At 51.8% G+C, this 17,976-nt stretch overlaps 1 gene segment (V, D, J or C); it reads right to left on the bottom strand.

The window, feature by feature from the left end:
• Positions 1 to 91: 91 nt before the first annotated feature.
• Positions 92 to 13,010, bottom strand: LOC307107465 (Ig gamma chain C region-like). The segment is given in 7 exons: positions 12,947 to 13,010; positions 10,609 to 10,920; positions 9,462 to 9,782; positions 6,199 to 6,507; positions 2,062 to 2,388; positions 777 to 886; positions 92 to 207 (listed from the first exon to the last, which is right to left on the bottom strand).
• Positions 13,011 to 17,976: the final 4,966 nt, after the last annotated feature.

The following is a 17,976-nucleotide window of genomic DNA, read 5'->3' as shown; positions in this document are numbered from 1 at the left end:
TCCGTGACCAAAGCCCATCCTGGCCTCAGCCTTATTGTCAGAGAGAAGCAACATCAGGAGGGTGTGTGGAGGCAGCTCCTGGTGCAGGTGGGGCTGGCAGAGTGAGGAGCAGGGGTCTCGGGTAAGGGGCAGGTCCTTGCAGCTTCTTCCCTCCAATTGAGCTCTTTGGTGAAGGCAGGAGGCAATGTGTCACAGGGCAGGCAGGAGCTGAAGGGGAAACATTCATTCATTCATTTCATAAACATTTATTGAGCATCTGCTAAGTGACAGGCATTCTGGTTGGCCTGGGTTCATGATGTAGATCAGAAATGAAGCCCCTAAAAACTACACCCCAACACTTCTTTCTGAGATCTGAACTCTCTTCCATTCCCTGCCACTAGTCAGCTCCTGCAAAGTTCTACTAGTTGATTTTGCCAATATTTTCTTATTCATTCCAAAGATATATAAAAACCAAAATATATAGTAGTTTATGGGGGGACTCTTTGAAGTTTGGGTCTCAAAGCTTTGGCCTTCATCCCACTTGTACACTCTGGGGTCCTAAGGAACTTAATTTGAAATCCTTCAAAGTCCAGGACACTACAAAATGCATGAGAGTTAAAAGCTCTTAGAATTCCAAGAGACGTTTGGAGAAAATAAGTGTTCACAAACTTTTCTTGAGGCTGGATCACCTTGTGGGGATCATGTGACTTTGCAGATGTGCCCTGGACTCCTCTTGCCAGCTCCTGACAATGGCCCTGACCTCCCTCCCTCATGACTGAGGCCTGCCCCCAATTTACCTGCTACAGGTTCCACCACCTGTGGATGTAGGTGACTGTGAAACTCGTCACCAGCAGCACCTTAAAGCCCAGGAGGAAAGCCACAAAGATAAGGGCAGGTATCTCTGGACCTAAATACCAAATGGGTAGAAGGAGACATCAACTGGGGCTCTGTGAGTTTAAATACCTCCTCTGATATCATGTTGCCAAGAAGTTTCAGAACCACTAATGGCACCCAATTCTATCTGGTTTCAAGCCCATGTTCTTTTCTCTACACTCAGCTTCCTCTTGGAAATAAATGATGATCTTGATCTTTTAGCCTCACCTTGAATTTAAGTCAATAAATATTGATTTTGAACATCTGTCACACAGCCAGCTAATGTGTCAATGTCCAGAGGTAAAAACCTCTAGAAGTATAAAGCTGGGTGTCCTCCAGGCCTGTGGTCATTCAAATTGAACTTCTATACAATCTTAGGAGATTGGTATCATTAGCAACATTTATAGATGAATTACCTGGGGCTCTGAGAGGATAATTGACTCAGTCCCCTGACTTTACAAAGCTATAATTACTGTAAACTAACCTTTAAAATAATTTTGTTGGAATTCAAGTAGCAATAGTAACTGACACTTATTGTAGACATATACATAGAGTTTACATATATTAATTCACTTAATCCTCATAAGGACTCTATTAGTTAGGAGCCTTCCTGTGACCCATCTACACTACATTAGACTCATCTATAGATGAGTAAACGGAATCACAGAGAGGTTAAGTACCCGGACAAGAATATAGTGAAAAAGCCTGCTCTGTCATTAGAGCAGACATCATGGGGTTCACGGGGTAAGGTTGGTGGACAAGTCTCTTCATATAACCCAAAGACACTATTTTAACAAGAGATCATTGCTAAAGACCATCTCAGAATAACTAGCAAGCATCCTAAGCTGAGCTCTCTTGGGAATTTCCAAGGAGGTTGAGCTGGGAGACTGTTCTCTCTTCAGAAATGAAAGAACCTTTCATGATGGCCACATCTGGAGGAAGAGGCAGGCCAGAAACCAGTCTGGTTATCAAGGAATCACAGACTCTTTTTTTGTTTCCTGCTAAAACTGCAAGTTTAATTTAATTAATTAATTAATTTATTTATTTATTATTTTTAAAATTTCTTTATTGGTTATAGTATCACATAATTGTCCTCATCCCCCTAAGTTGGGCAAGACTTTAACCATTACGCCCCCTCCCTATGCCTTTTGGAATCCACTCAAGAGAGGGAGGTGACCCAGCTGTTCATAGGAGAAGAGGTGAGCTTACCTGGGCTTTCCATGGGCTTGTATGTCCCGTGGGCTGCTGGGGACAGTATGAGGTTGGCCCAGATGGGAGGCTGTGCCTCGTGCTGTACCTTACAGGTGAATATCCTCTCAGATCCTTGCATTGATGCATTCACCCACTGCAAGCTTTCCAGGGTGTAGGTCCCATCAGCATTCTTCTTGGGTGTAGATAGCTCAGCTCCCTTGAATGTATCGCAGTTCTCCAGCCAGGTGAGCTGCACAGTTTGTGGATAGAATCTCTGCACGTGGCAAGTAATTGACACCAAGTCCGAGGACAGGGAAGCCTGGGACACTGTCACTGCAGGGGAAACTGACACAGCCCAGAGAAAGCAGGCAATTACTCTAGGAAGTCTACAATGGCAGCCTGAGAACTCCTTGGGGATGGGATCATCTTCCCAGGGCCTGTCACAGAGGAGGGTTTAGATATGGGTCAACAGATGCATGCATAAGGAAATGCATGATGAATGAATAAGAGTGTGAATTATGAGGGAATGCATGCTTGGATAGATGGATGGATGCATGCATGGATGGATGCATGGAAGAATGAATGGGAAAGATGAAAGCCATACTAATCATTCCTCTCTTTTCCATTTTGGTCATTAAAGATGATACAATGAAGTCTGAATTCCATTTAAGAATCTTTGAATCAGTTGACTAATCTATGACTTGGTAATGCTAAGATTTAAAGATTCATATGCTCTAAATCTTTATGACTCAAGATACTAAGGTTTTACATAGGAGGGAACATGGGTTTGGAGAAGTTAAGTGACATGCCTGCCACAACTTGCACAAGGTCACGAGTAGCTGGGACTGTCAGAGACAGTATATTTTACTAGTATGCTATTCTGACACCCAAACTTTAAGGCTGTAGAATTTAAGATTCCTGGCTTCTGAAATTTTGATCTAATGACTTCTAGACTTTTTTCAACCAGATTTTCAGCTGTGCAATAGAATGTATTCATAATGAGAAAAAATTTTAAATACTATAAAACATGAAATATTTCAGGACAATTCATATGAACACACAACATAGTATAGTTCTAACACTATACCAAAGGATGGGAGGTCCAGATTCTGGCCCCTACACTGACGCCATAGCCAATTGCCAGACCTTGTGCTAAGTCACTTCCCCTCTGTTTTCAAGAATCTTAAATTACAAGTTGTCTAAGGTAGCTCAGCTCTCACAGGGCCAGTGAAGACAAACCTCAGTTCTGGGTCTAGAGTCAAGAAAGTAACTCCTTGTGTTGTGCAATTTGAAGGAACTAAGGGCATCTGACCCCGAAATACACTTTCTCCATACTCAACCCACCCAGACCTATTAAATGCTATCAATGGATGGAACAGCCACAGCAAGACATCATCCCCCAAAGGTCATGATCTATACTCCGTCTTTCCCCTTCAGCACACGAGCAGGAATTCATACCAAGCAGAGAGCAGGACCCTGAGAAGGAGAAACCCAGGATGATGAAGGGCTGGTAACTAGGATGCTACCTATGGAGGACAGTCCAGGCTAAGGTACCACCAAGCAAGTGTCATGGCTCTAGGTGGTGGCAAGGACCAATAAAAAGATGGAGATGCTCAGATGGCCCATTCCAGCCACCAGCAAGTTCCCCTGGCTCTCCAGTGTCCATGGCAGTATGGGGAGGATAGAGACCCAGGAACAGAGGCAGTGTGCATGTGCTGTCTCATTTAATCCTCACAAAACGAAATGAGATGAACACAGAAAGCTCCTTGGTATCAGAAAAGAAAACAAAAAGCTGCTCAGAAGGAACCTATGCAAAATCAAGGCCTACTTTCATAGAAACTGCCACAAAGGAATTGGTTGAAACTATATCTTGAAAAATATTTCAATAATAAAAATAATTTTATTAACTTATGTTTTAAATTAAGTATGGGATATTATCAAAACTCTGCACCAACTCTTAGAAGGGACAACTCTTGGGAGTGTAAGGAAGTTGGCATAATTTTTCCCCAGAATCATATACTTCAGTCTCAACAAATCCATCATTTTAAATTTCACATTTACAGCACAATCATTAACAGGAAATTTTGAAAAATTATTCGAGGGTTCTATCAATTTTCACAGTGGCCTCTTTTTAATCAAAGTGTTCTCTTTTGAAGTGTCCATAGAATTGTTAGAACGATAGATTTTCTTTCCCCATCTTTAACCACTCAGAGGCTTTGCCCATGATCTCAGAGGTTCCCCATCATCTGCGTCTATGTTCTGAAATAACTTTTGCCAGATCTCTGATTTCCCTTTGCAATGGATGTGGATTCTGTGTGCACAGTATTGTCTGATATTTGCTACACTTCAATCAAGGCAAGACCCGCCTCCCAAAGCAGAGGGTTTCTGGGCTCCCACAGGCCTTCGCTAACCGACTGTCTCAGTGCTTGGCAGTGGGGCTGGGTGGTGCCACTCCCAACTCAAACTCCTCAAAAGCCTCCCAGATTCTCTGCCTCAAGATTCCTGCATATCCATGAAATGCCACCCAGCTCATGCAGGCCCATCCCAGCCTCCCCGCCTTCGTGGGGACAGTCCTCAGAAATACTCCCCACAGTTCCTTAGAGTCCCCAGTGGCGCTGAGCTTCAGTCGTCCACCGGGACACCCAGTTCAATATCTCCCCATTTTAGTCACCCACAGGGACACGCAGTTCAATATCTTCCCTTTTTAGTCATCCACAGGGACACCCAGTTCAGTATCTCCCCTTTTTAGTTGTCCACAGGGACACGTAGTTCAATATCTCCCCTTTTCTTGTATGTCCCGCCCTCCCTGTCTCTCTCTCCCCATCCCTTATTCTACCTGCACCCAACTCCTGGTTGCAGGTTCTGCTTTCAGGGGAACCCAGATAAAGACACCCACAAAGACATTTCTGTGACAGGAAACCCAACCTGAGATGCAGGCCTTGTTGAGCAAGAAGGGCTCTTGAGTGGGGCCTGGTTTTGTAAGTAATCAATTCATTTGTGAAAACTGCATTTTCTATGATTCTTGCTTCTCTACACAATTGTCCTAACTGCAGAGAACTGTATAATAAAGACTCTGATAAGGAGAACCCCCTGAATGATCAGTTCCTTATGTTACAGGCCAAGGCACTGAGGCTGGGGGAATGTGGGTAACTAGCAGGAGATCCCGCAGCTCCTGAGCAGCAGAGTCAAGCCAGAGTCACGTCCAAGGCCCCTCCCTCGCCAGCTCTACAAACTCAGGAAGGCTTCACAGCTTTGGACCTCCGCTTCCTTCTGTAAACCACGAAGGGGATGAACAGCAGCAGGCGGCTGTGCACATTAATAAGCCACCCACATGGCCGTGCTTTCCGACCATGTGCTGTGCTCATCTGAGACGTTAGTGTCAATAGTCTGATGTAAAGCGATGTGCTTACTTCCATGATGAGAGCACACAAAATAAAGAGGAAAATATGTTGTACACTTTACAGTCTTATAGACATGTGAGGAATTAATTTCAGTGCTGTCTCCCTTGGACCACTCACTGGCCTTCTCTATGGCTTTAGAGTTGTCATTAAGGATGGGCGATTACTAAGACTCCCTCCAGGCATGATATAGTACGACCTCACTCAATTTACACACTGGTCAAGAATTGATTCAGGCCAGGAAAATCGACCAAAAATATCAGATGAAAAATTAGGCCCTTAAGCCAGATGAAGAAACCCCAGGGAGCCCCAGCAGTGCGTGAAAAGACCACCTGCCACCACAGCTCACAGCCACACCCATGTCACATGACCCTGCCTACGCACCAAGTAATGGGCAATGATCAGAAGACATCATCAGCCCCTTCAATTTAGATGTTTCAAAGCCCTTTACATCCTCTTCATAGAAATAATAATAAAATTAAATTTATGATTTATTCCTGGGAGGATTTTGACTCCGTTTTACAGATGAGAAAACTGAGTTCTGAGAGGTGAGGCGAATGGTAATAATAGGAAAAAGTAACAATGGCCATTTCTGCATGATTAATATGAGCAAGGCATGTGCTCAGCAGGGATCATTGGGTTGAATCTTTGCCATAAGCAAGGGAGGGATGGGCCACTTTTCAGATGAGGAAACGGGGGCTCAGAGGCATCCACACCCCAACCAGCCCGGCTGGACAACGAGAAACAAGCGCCTTACCGCGGAGGTACTGGTCCAGGTTGATGATTTTCTGGAAAGCCAATTTCGACTTGTGCATGACGAGGCAGAAGACCTGGGAGCGCACGTCCCCAGCCTGCAGGGGGACGCGCACACTGCTGCTCACGTTGTAGGTGTCTCTGCTGAGGTGGACGCTGGTCTGGGAGTTTGGCAGCGTGTGGTTGTTTTTAAGCCAGGCCACCGTGACGTGCTGTGTGTGGAATCCGGAGGACATGTACTTCAGTTGGATGCTTGTGCCCGGCTCCGATCGATGAAGAGGGCCTTGCAAGGTGTAAGAGTAGCTGCTCCCGCCTGCAAGGAGACACCTCCACTGTGAGAGGGCACCGAGGTGCCCAAGTGCCAGTGAGAACAAATCCTCAGCATCTCTACCCAGAAGTCTCGTTGGCTCCTTGTCCAGAGGGTTAAAGGTTACATTCTAAAAAGAGTTGATTTCTGAAGCTGATACCAGAAGCCAGACGGTGAAGCCCCAGGGAGCCCCAGCGGGGTGGAAGAAGGCTGCCTGTCACCCACATCTTCCAGCCACACCCATGTCACACGACCCTGCGGATGGGCTCTGCCTACCTCACCAAGTTCTCCCCCAATCCGTAGGAGGTGGGAGCTAGGACTCTCCCCATTTCACAGATGAGGAAACTGAGTTCTAGACAGGCTAGGTAACTGGCCCAGGGCCCACAGCTAGGCGCTGGCAGAGCGGAGGTTCTTAGCCCAGCAGTCTGCCTGCAGGGTCTGTACCCATGAGCACCGCTCGGCTCTGCCCTCAGTCCCTGGGAAGGGAGGAGCGCCTCACTGCTCAAGGCCAGGTCATGTGAGAGCAAGGGGCACCGAGAGGGGCTAGGAGCACAGGCTACGTGTCACGCTCCACCCAAGTTTGCACTCCCAGGCCCTCCAGCAGGTGAACCTGAGCACTCAACTCTCTAAGCCTCAGTTTCCTCATCTGCAACATGGGGTGGTTCTTATTTTTCAGAATTAATGCATAAGTTAAGTAACTAGTGTAGAATATGTGGACCATATTAATCACTCCCTAAGTGGTCTAGCATCATATACTCACTGTAAGTTTAACATTTTTTTTTTTTTTAGCCCTGCTCTGGACTGGGCACCATGGAGATTGCAAAACTGGCATGATAGAGTACCTACTGTGTGCCCCATGGTCAAGCAGCGGTCAGGGAACAAATCTTCAGCAGGCACAACAGTTGTCATTAAAAGATGAGGAGACTGAGCCCTGGCCACCGTGGCTCAGTGGTTAGAGCGTCGGCCTGAGCACTGAAGGGTCGCAGGTTCCATTCCTGGTCAAGAGCACATACCCAGCTTGCAGGTTCCATCTCCAGCCCCAGTCAGAGTGAATGAGGGAAGCAACCCATTGATGTGTCTCTCTCACCTCTCTCTCTCTCTTTCTCTCTCTCCTCCCTCCCTCCCTTCCACTCTCTCTAAAAATCAATAATGAAAAACAAAGACGAGGAGACTGAGCTGAGTAGGGGCAGCGCTTTGCCTGAGGCAGATGGCCATTGGCAGCCTGTGATGTGATACTGATCCAGTGGACTCCCACCACACTCGGCCACCGCCACGCACAGGAGCCAGTGTTTGCTCCCAGGGCTGAAATTCTCGCCGTGGAGGAGGGGTGGAAACCGATAACCCCCATCATGGGTTTACAGGAGGCCCCAAAGTTTAAGAGGCAATTGGGAATGTGGGCAGATGTGACCATTCAGGAATAAATAAATACCAGAAACAGAGTATCGAAGGTTGATTTGGGAAGAGGCGTGAGATAACTAGGATTTGTGTTCTCAGGCAGGACGGGAGAGAGAAACACAGGAAAAGCACGTTGAGTTTGTGAAGAGACAGCCCTGCCTTCTGATGAAAGCTGAGAGCCCTGGGACTGGGTCCGTCTTGTCCGCTGCCTTTCCCAGCTGTCTTAGTCACAGGCGAGCGAGGACCCCTGGTGCACAGTGAGTGCTGAGCGAGGACCCCTGGTGCACAGTGAGTGCTGTGCGGGTGCCAGCAGGAACAGGCGCCGCTGGCAGCGCCGGAGGGTGAATGCGAGGAAGGGTTTTCTGGGCCAGGTTGGGGAGGTGTACCTGCAAAGGTGTGGCACCCGGTGCCAGGAGCGGAAGTTGCCCTTCTCCTCCCAGACCACAGGGCGCTTCCAGCAGCTGAATCAAAGGGGTGCTCTCAGGGGGTTCACCTGGCAGCAGTGGGCTAGACACACTGCCCGCAGGCAAAGGAGAACAATGCACAGAGGAAAGGACTCGGTCCATAAAGAAGTGAGCCAATACAGAAAAAATGTAACTTGCTTTTGATGGGAAAGGACCAGTTTGGAGTTTTTCATGCAAATCTGCATATCCCCCTGGGTGAAGGTCTTTCTTATTTCTGTTGGACCAGAAACACCAGGGCGTGTAGAAAATGAATGGTGGCGGGATCGTTCCCCCTGAGAGTCCTTCCAGCAGGCAGATAGAGGCAGTCTGTCCGGGAGGGATGGCGCGAAGGGTCCGAGCCCCTGCTGTGAAGGTGCGCAGTGTCGCCGCCCCGCACCTGGTCCACGCTTTCTCGGTAGTGACTGGGTTCTAGTACATGGACGCAGGCGCAGACGTCCACACTTCCTGGAGGGACCTGTCTGTCCTTCCCCACCCGCAGTGGTTCTGCAGAGCTGTCAGTCCACACTCGGCTGGCCCAGGCCTGGCCAATCATAATCCTCCCTTCTCTCCATTCCCTCCTCGTGGCCCAATCCCTCCGCCCATCTATCATTCTCTCCATCTGATCCCGGACAGCGTCTGAACTGCTGGCCGGCAGCGCCCCCTTGTGGACAAAGTCATCTGCGGATACTAAGGATGAGATCAATAAGGCGGAGAAAGGGTGAGGATGGGAAGGGGAAGGGAGAGGAGGAGAATTAGAGGAAGTAGAGGAGGAGGGGGAATGGGAGGAGGAAGGAAATGAGAAGGGGGGGGAAGGACGAAAATGAGAAGGGGGGGGGGGAAAGGGGGAGAGGCAGAGAAAGGAGAAAGAAAAAGCGAACTGAGCAGCAGAGAGAATGAGAATCTCGCACCTGCAGCCATCCTGTCTAATCTCATTAAAATTGAGGTCCAGAAACTCCCAGCGGAGCCAGTCTTGATTAAAAGCCGCCCCCAGGAGGGACGTTGGCGCCCACAGTCAAATCTCTGCCGTGTCCCGCAGTCCAGTGCTACAGCAGAGGACTTTCAGCCTGCAGAGGCCTTGGGCAACCCTGACCCTCCCAGGGGGCGGGGCGGCGGCACACCCACCTTTCCTCTGCCGGTTCCCCTGAGCCCGCAGGGTGATGTTGGCCTGGACCGGGGGCTGCTCATCCTGGACCACCCAGCACGCAAACTCGCTCCCGTTGGGCTTGGCCTCTGCCTGCCACGTGTGCTCCAGAGAGTAGGTCCCGTCTGCGTTTCTGGTGACCTGGGGGGCCCGCACGGTGTGGACCGTGTGCCTGTTCTCCATCCAGGTGAGGTGCAGGTGGGAGGGGTAGAAGTGGCTCGCGTGGCAAGTGAGATTGACTCTCTGATGATGGGGCGTGTACGCCTCGGAGGGCTGGGCGGTGATCTTCATGGTGGGAGCGACTGGCAGAGGAACAGAAAGAAAGGTCTGTTGAAATCACACCTGCGCGCCTGCCCCGCGTGTTCCTCTTTCCTGGGAACCAGCCACAGATTCTCTCACTCTTTCATCAGTTACTTTTTTTTTTTTTAAGAAATGGATTTCCCCTGTATGCTCAGTGCGAATGGAGCCAAATCTTAATAGTCATTAAATATTGGTTAAGGGTACATGGGTGTCTGGGATATTACATTCGGTGTTTCTAATGTTTCAAATCATGAAATATAATTGTAAGATGTACCCAAATGTAATGCCCATGAGGAGAGGGACTTAATTTTATTCTTTATTCTATCCTCAGCACCTGGAACAGTGCCTGGCCCATAGTCGATATTCCTTTGTCGAATGAATAATTAATATTTAAGATTAGTAACAGCAATGATGTCAATAGAACAAATACGTTTGGAATGGAAAGTTGAGCCAGATAATAATAATAGACATGCACAAACAACCTACTGTGTGCCAGGCACTATTTATAAGGCACTATTCTAGGTGCTTTATGAGGAATCAGTCATCTGATCCTCACATGAAACCAATGAGGTAGGTCTCCATTTTATTTCCATTCTAGGGGGAAATTGAGGCCCAAGGAGGTTAAGGAGCTTCCTCAGCTCCACACGAGCTGTGAAGTGGTACAGAGGGTCATCCCAGATGGTCAGCCGCTGGGACCTGTGCCTTTAATGGCTACACGGCCTGGTCAGCCGTGGCCACGAGGAGCTTCCCTTTCCCAGAGTGAATGGGGGCTTCGGGTGGAAGACTGTGGCCAGGGAAAACGATGTCCCCCACCTCCTGCCCACTCACCTCGGAGCACCTGGGAGAGGTTCATGGTCCTGTGCAGGGGCGCTGCCAGGTCCCTGTGGGTGACTGTACAGGTGATCTCTGACGAGACATCTTGGCGCACCAGGGTCACCCACACCTTGCTGGTGACGGAGTAATTGCCTTTGTCATCGGTTACCAGGCGCTGAGCTGAGGCTGGATGCTCAGCCCAGTCCTTCATCCAGGTGACGCGGACGTCCTGGGAGCGGAAGGTGCCGGCGGTGCAGTTGAAAGGCACCGAAGTTCCGGGGGCTGTCCTCTCCGCCGGGCCCGTCAGCGTGATGAACGGCTGCCCAGCTACAGAAAGAGCATTTGTCTGCACGCTGAGGGCGGGGCGCACCCAGCACTCAGCCTGGCAGAGGCGCCCGTGCTCTCAGGCCCTGCGGACCTACTACGCACCATGTGTGGTTCCTGCCCCGGGGGTCACACACACAGATGATAACAAGGAAACAAGCAAATACATAATTGCAACTGGGGCTCAATGACCTAAGGGAAACCCAAAAAGGACAGAGATCGAAAATGCTGGGGGTTGTTATTCTAGAAGGTAGAAGAAGGATTCCCAGGGAGGTGACATTTTGAGCTGAAACCGAGGATTGGATAGGAGCCAGCCATGGTCAGGGAAATTACATTCCAGAAAGTGGGAAGGGCAGGTGAGAATAGCTTGGGCAGGAAGAGCTTGGCGGGCCTGAAACATTGAGAGGTCTGGGGTCTGCAGCGTGTGGGCAAAGCAGCGGTGCAATGAGAAGATCCTATTCTGATGGGAAGCCGGGGAGATTGTTAACAGAGGGGCAGGCGGTCTCTGGGACATAAGATCATGGGGGTTTCTGGGTGGAGGATGGGCAGGAGGGAGGCATTTGGGAGCAGGGAGGCCAGCGAGGAGGCTGCTGCCGCCATCAGGTGAGATTGTGGGGTCCCCCCAGGCTGGGATTCTGAGAAATGGAGGCACATTTGGAAGGTAGAGCCCACAGGACTGGGTCATGGACTGGGTGGGAGAAGAGACACAATGAATTATGGATAAGTGATTCTCAGGGTTTTCTCCTGAGCATCTGGGTGGGTGGTGGTTCTAGTTTTTGAGGAGGAGGAAACTGGACCAGGTTGGAATGGGAGAGGCGTGGTGAGGAATCAAGATGTCCATGTTGGACATAAGTGTGAAGTCAGGGATCCCCACAGGCAGGGAGGGCAGGCCCCGCTCCTCCTCCGGGAGTCTCCTGGGGCAGTGGAGCTGCCTCAATGGCGTCCACCCTCTGCTGGCTCACCCCCAGGGATGGGCGGCTCTCTCCAACGGAGGCGGCTTCCTCCCTCCTCACGAAGCAGGACCGTGACAAAGCACTTCTGCTTCTAACCTAGGCGCTGTCTCCTCGAGTCATCCCGGGACAACTGCAGGACCAGACGCTTCCCGCCGCAGCATGGTCTGCAGAGATGTGCGGGCCAGACCTCTCCAAGTCTTCACCGCCTTCCCCGAGCCCCCGCGCTGAGCCGGTGTGTCAGCTGGAGACACAGACGGGTCGAGGACCCCTGCCCGCAGGAGCCTCTGGCCAGGGGGGTGTGGAAGGGCGCAAGTAAACCAGCAACGACCGCGCAGAATGACAGGTGATGGAAGGCGGCTGCGGGGGCCAGAGGAGCATGTCCCCTTCGCCATGAGCTCTGGTACCTTCTCCATGGTGCTCTCTCTCCTCTGAATAAAGCCTAGTGATAATTGTCACCCATCCACGCTCAGCGCCCTGTGGTTTATAAAACACTTTCAGGCGAGTGTGCTCATCTTCATCCACATCCCAACTGAGGAATGCTAGTATTTCACTTTCCAGAAGAAACTGGCTCAGGGAGGTTTAGTGACTGGCTCAAGATCACACAGCCTCTTAGTGGCTAAGCAGGGATGTTAAGCAGGTGTGTCTGATGACTGTGGGTCCAGCACCCTTCCCACAATGCCAGAGGCTCCACCACTCAGGGGTTCCTCTCTCCCTCTGTCTTTCCCACCCTCACACCCTCTCTGACCTAGACCTGGTGGCCACCCAGACCAGAGCTGGCATCAAAGAAACTGGGTGGGAGGTGGGCTCCTCTTTCACTCCCTGACCGCCCCCCAGCCCCTCACCCTCCTGTCACACCTTCCTCTTCCTGGCCCCCAAAGCTCCCTCACCTCTGCTCCCCACAGGCCCACATTGCGGAAAACAAGCAAACAGCACCTGGGAGGCAGGTACACAGCTCAGCCAGGTCCTCTGGTCTCAGCCCCTCTGCCCACCCCTCAAACGCAAGGTGGCTGGATTCCGTACCCCCAAGCGCTCCCTCCCTGACCTGAGGGTTCCTGTGGGCAGCACTCAGAACTCACCTGTGAGTCCCAGCAGAAGGGTGGGCAGGAGGGAGCCCAGGGCCTGCCCCAGCGTGGCAGTCATGGCGGGAGGCTCACAGCGTCCCTGGTCCGTGTTGGGCGCCAACCCCCAGACGAAGCTCTACATGAGCCCGGGAGCCACTGCCTGGTCTCCCGGCAGCCTGGGCGGGCCCCCAATCCCCAGACACCCACCACCTCCAGCCTGGAGCAACTGCGTGAGCCACAGCAAGAGAAGTGGTCGCTGTGGCCCAGGCTTCCTTCCAAACCCCAAACCCTCAGATCTGAGGTCCCCGGCTGGGAGGTGCCTGCTGTCCGGCCTGGGTGCTGCCTGTCCTGTGCGGCCAGCGGAGCAGGCAGGCAGGCATGGCTCCCACGGCTCCTGCTGCAGAGCCCCCTCGGGGTGGGGAGCCTCCTCCCGCTGGAGAGGCCATGGGGCCTGCACTGGCCCGGCCCAGGGATGGCTCTTGAAGCACAGAATGGAGGGGATGTGGCTGGGAGGACTGGTGAAGTGAGCCTGGACACATTCTACCCAATAGACAAGCATGCCGACCAGACTGCGAAAGCCAGCCCTGCCCACACCGCCCTGTGCTCACAGGGTCGGCAGGACTTGCCCCTGGCCCAGGGTTGTCGGCTAGGCCACAAGTTCGGGAAAGGCGAACGTTAAGCACAACCATGACCCCAGCTTCACCCCTTGGTTGCTCCTGACCCCCCTCCCCCATACCCCTTTACTCTATCTGGCTTCCCAATGGCAGCTCTGACATACGTACTATTGGTTTTTATCTGTTTTTCCATGAAAAATGATTGGGTATGAGGATTGCTGTCTTTCAAACACTCCATTAATCAGCACCCAGCACTGTGCTGGACACATAGTAGGTTCTCAATAGGTCCTTTGGGACCAGGTATGTGCTCGGGACTGATTAAGAAGCAGCAAAGTCCAACCTGCACACTGCCTCCCCCACCCCACTCCCCAGCCATCCCATCTCCCCACGCTCTGTACGTTCGGTTCATGGCAGGGTGGTGGTGGTGGTGGTGGGGGGGGGAAGCAGTGGCCAGCCTGGAGGAGACTGCTCTAGAACCTCTCCCTTCTCCCCTCACTGCAAAGCACCTGCACCCCAAGAAGAAAACCCCTAGAGGAGGGGGAGCTGCAGGAAGAGGCTTCCCTTCCACGTGTCTCCTGAGGCAGACAGTGGACTTGCTGCCGTGAGCAGGAGAAAAAGGAACTGAAAAGGAGAGGCAGGGCAGAGGGGGTGGGTGGTGGCAGGGAGCAGCCTGAACTTCCCCCACCCCCATGCAGCATTGCAGGAGGGGGCGTTCTCGGGGAGCCCCGGGGAGGAGTGTGGCCAAACTTAGAGCATCCTGTCGGCAGCCACTCCCGAGTTCCCTAAAGCAAAGACTGCATGGACTGCAGGGCCCCGCTGTGGAATTGGATTAGATCATGCATGAGAGCTGCGCCCAGGGCACCCCTACACACATGTGCACACATGCACACATACACGCACATGCACACAGGGATCCCCCAAAGGATCCACACCTGGACCCAATTTGGAGATAAGAGGAGAAACAAAAGGCCACTTATCTCCACCTCTGCCAGACCCCTCAGCAGGGACTTGGGGGCGCGCTGGCTGTGGTGGGGAAGGAGGGTGTATGTGATGTTGGCACTACACGGAATGTGGACATTGGCAAACAGCTAGTTCAGACTGGGCTTTGAGCAGAGCCTAACACAGAATAGTTTTTTCATAAAAGTTTGGTAAAGTGATTCACCCGTGTCACCCATTTGGCAATAGCTGTGGAGCACCTTTCCAAAAGCACCCAGACAGGCAGGCTCTGCCTTCAGAGACAGGGAGGGGCAGGCAGGCGAAACGTGGCAGAGCTGAGCTGAGAGCCGCTTCCAGGGGAACATAGCACCAGTTCCGGGGGAGCCTGCAACGTGCAGACAGTTGGATGTTTGGGTAACCAAACAAGGAGGATTATGGGTAAGGAAATGGGGGAAGCACTACCAATGAAAAAGCCTTCCCTGTGGCAGTCACTTGGCCTCTGCTGGCCCCTGCGACTCCAGTCACACCTCTTACATAGACAGGGAGACGGTGACTCCGGGGCGGGGCTTCAGGGGTAGGTTGTCGTGGGTCACCTGCCGTGTGAGGCTAGAACGCTCAAAGAGGAGTGGGGAGACTGGAATCCCTGTGTGGTGGTCTGAATGCCAGGGTGCCCACAGGGCTCACCCAGGCTGGGCCACATGCCCAGTGGGTGAGGCTTGTTTTTCTCTGAGTGGAGCCAAGCCTGTCTTCTCCCTGATTCCAGTGCCAGCAGGAAGCGGAACTCCCCGAGTCTGTAAGCTCAGCTGGGGTCCCAAGAGCCCTCGTCGTGAGTATGGGCCCCAGTCCTGACCTAATGGCCGAGAGGGACAGAGGTCCAGGCTCTTCAGGAAACGGACGTCGCTGTAAAACCACTTCAGGCTGACAGCCCTGCACAGTGCAGACCGTTCAATGACATGGTGGCACCAGCCACCGGCCCAGTCAAACCTGGGCCTCAGCTTCCTCATCTGCAGCACGAGGCGAGTGGCATCGACCTGTGACTCTCTGAGTCTTCGGCATATAAGGTCTTCAGTCCTAAGCATAGAAATGGAGCTAAATAAAGGCGAGTTTCTACCCTAAGAAGTGCAGCTCCCTCCCTTCATACTTCTTCCACCTGTTCACTCCTCCAACGTGACTTCTTAGGAAGCAGGGGGAGCTGTCAAGACCCCTAAATGGCAAATTGCTGTGTAAAATCCAACCCTTTGCTACAAGAACCCATCATCAGTCACCCTCGCCCCATCTTCTCAGATGGGGCTCAGACGCAGCTTGGAGAAGCCATCCCTGTCACCCTGCTGCTCCCCCAAAGCTCTGTCTCTCCCTGAGACGGTGCCCAGCTCCTTGTGGGTGGGGACTCTTGCTTGCCCACCTCCTTCGTGTCTAAGTCCTCAGTGCCTAGCACAGTACCTGACACAGAAAAGCCTCTGAACACATTTGCTGAATGAACTCATTTCATGAACAGAATAAGAACACCTATATGTGCCAGGCACGGTTCAAGTCACTGAGCCATTGAGCAATGAGCAAGACAGGGCCTCACCCTCAATAAAGCTACGTGAGCTACTTTCCAGAGGGAGGCCAGGAAACAAAGAAACGTATATGCAATGTAATTTCGGGGAGGGTTACCTGAGGCAGAGAGGAGAGCGTGATGGGGTGTGTCTGGCACAAGGTGTTCAGGAAGACCTGTGGGGAAGGGGCATGTGATCGGAGCCCTGAATGGAAGGGGAGGAATGGGAGATCTGGGGAAGAGCGCTCCAGAGAAGGGATGCAGCAGGCAGGGGAGGTGTGTGCTGGGTGGGCTGAGCAGCAGCGAGATCACTGTGGGTCAGCATAGGGAGAGGGGGCAGCAGCAGGTCATAGGGCCTGATCTTACAAGCCCTGGGGGAAGAGGTCAGATTGCAATTTGTGTGCAATGCATCAGTAGGCTGAGAACAGAGGTGTGACTGGATCCAATTTTCAAATTAAAAACTCACATTCTGGTGGCTGGGGATGACTTTGGAGGAGGAACAGGGAGGAGGCAGAGGGAGGAGAGGAAGCAAGAGGCCACTGGAGCTGTAGACAGCTGGACACAGGAGTCTGGAGGTTGGGAGAGAGATGGGGATGGTGGGGAAAGCGACAGGCATTTGCAAGTTGTCGGCATGTGAAAGGTTTCGAAAGATTCTGCATAAGATAAGCCCAATTCAGGAAAGAATGGAGAGAAAAGAGAGGGAGGGTCCCAGGGCTGGGATGTGATCTGACTCTGACGTCAGTTTGCAGGATGACATGGGGACATCTTTCTGGGCCTCAGATTCTACAACTGAACCTACAACTTTATCCCTAAAGACTCTCTTCTTTGAATATTCATGGGCCTGGGTTCGCGTCCTGCACTTGGGGTCCCATCCCGGGCCTAGGCCTCACTCACACAACCTCTGCTGAGCCTGCTTCCTGCAAAGTGCCAAGGTGGGCATCGTGGGTGTATGATCCCTGCAGTTGCAAAGACTGTCACTCAGAGGGACTCACGCTTGATTTACTGCTCTGCTGTCACTGTCTGGAAACACTTAATGGTTTTGAACAAGGGGCCATGCATTCTCAGTGTGCACCGGGCACTGCTAATTCTGTGCCGACACCTGTCCTTGGCCTCCAGCGGTGAGGGAGGCCAACTCCCACAGAGGCAGCAGGCATGACTGGGCAGCCTGGCGGGGAGGGTGGGCAGGAGGCCCTTCAGGTGGCTGCATGCGAGGGTGGAGGACCCTTTCTGGACCCCTCTGTGGCATCTGGGTCTCCCCACCCTCCCCCCACCCCTCCAGACTCTGATACCCACCCAGTCCCAACAAACTTCCCTGTTTCAGGAGTTGAAGACTTTAGCCGCTGTGTGAGTGGATTGGCTCCAGGGACCCTCACCCCCATGAAAGCAAACAAGGGCAACAATAGGAGGTGATGGGTGAAGATCAAGGCCCAAAGAGTGGCTCTATGCACCCAGGTGGGCACATGTGTGGGAGCAGGGGGAGAAAGTGAAACAATGAAGTGAAGCTAGCTTGATAACGTGCAGCTGGAGAGACCAGCAAGCCAGAGGGGCCAATGGGGAAGTCAGCGGGAGCATTGTTTTAGCTGAAGAGAAAGAAGGACTTTCTAACAATTAGTGCTGTCCAGTAATGAAACCTCTTACCTTCTGTGGGCGGAGCTTCCCTCCCGGGTGTGCATGTACAGGACTCTTGTCAGGGATGCTGGAGAGAGATTCTGGTTGAGCAGTTGGACAAGAGAAATGTTTTTCAAACCACAGGACACAACACAATCATGAGTCATGAAATCAATTTAATGAACCCACCCAGCATTTTTTTTTTAATGGAAAAGATAGGAGAGGGGAAAGAGAAGAGATCTAGGTTTAGGCCACATAGTGAGGGAAAATGCCACTCTGAAGTTTTCAGTGTGTGTGTGTGTGTGTGTGTGTGTATACATGCGCACTGCATGTGTATTACTAACTGGGTG

Source organism: Cnephaeus nilssonii, assembly GCF_951640355.1.
Source record: "Cnephaeus nilssonii genome assembly, chromosome: 11".
Taxonomy (NCBI): domain Eukaryota; kingdom Metazoa; phylum Chordata; class Mammalia; order Chiroptera; family Vespertilionidae; genus Cnephaeus; species Cnephaeus nilssonii.
Note: the sequence above shows the minus strand (reverse complement) of the source record. Positions and strands in the feature narration are given on the sequence as shown.